We start from the raw sequence: 577 nt of genomic DNA on the forward strand, positions 1-577 counted from the left end.
GAGGTTCTCATTTGTAGAGAAAGGAAGAAAAGAACTGGGAGAAATTGAAAGAAAAAAAGGGGTGCAACACGAGGACTTCCCAAGTGGTCACCAAACTTAGTACTACTCTCGCCCAAGCACGCTTAACTGCGGAGTTCTGATGGGATCCAGTGCATTAGTGCTGGTATGATCGCACCCGACATGCCATGCGCACAAAATCGGATTTAACGCATGCGGGGCGGCATGATCGAAACGCGATGGGCGTGAGCGGGGGAGGGGTTCTCATTTGTAGAGAAAGGAAGAAAAGAACTGGGAGAAATTGAAAGAAAAAAAGGGGTGCAACACGAGGACTTCCCAAGTGGTCACCCAACTTAGTACTACTCTCGCCCAAGCACGCTTGACTGCGGAGTTCTGATGGGATCCGGTGCATTAGTGCTGGTATGATCGCACCCGACATGCCATGCGCACAATATCGGATTTAACGCATGTGGGGCGGCATGATCGAAACGCGATGGGCGTGAGCGGGGGAGGTTCTCATTTGTAGAGAAAGGAAGAAAAGAACTGGGAGAAATTGAAAGAAAAAAAGGGGTGCAACACG

General features: G+C 49.9%; 2 non-coding genes across 2 annotated transcripts; both read right to left on the bottom strand.

Moving 5' to 3' along the window:
* Window positions 1–58: 58 nt before the first annotated feature.
* Window positions 59–177, bottom strand: LOC111476044. The gene has a single exon (XR_002716861.1). It is a non-coding gene; the product is annotated as a 5S ribosomal RNA (ribosomal RNA).
* A 135-nt stretch (window positions 178–312) lies between these two features.
* Window positions 313–431, bottom strand: LOC111476043. The gene has a single exon (XR_002716860.1). It is a non-coding gene; the product is annotated as a 5S ribosomal RNA (ribosomal RNA).
* Between the last annotated feature and the right edge of the window lie 146 nt (window positions 432–577).

This window comes from Cucurbita maxima, unplaced genomic scaffold (genome assembly GCF_002738345.1).
Source record: "Cucurbita maxima cultivar Rimu unplaced genomic scaffold, Cmax_1.0 Cma_Scf04710, whole genome shotgun sequence".
Classification (NCBI taxonomy): domain Eukaryota; kingdom Viridiplantae; phylum Streptophyta; class Magnoliopsida; order Cucurbitales; family Cucurbitaceae; genus Cucurbita; species Cucurbita maxima.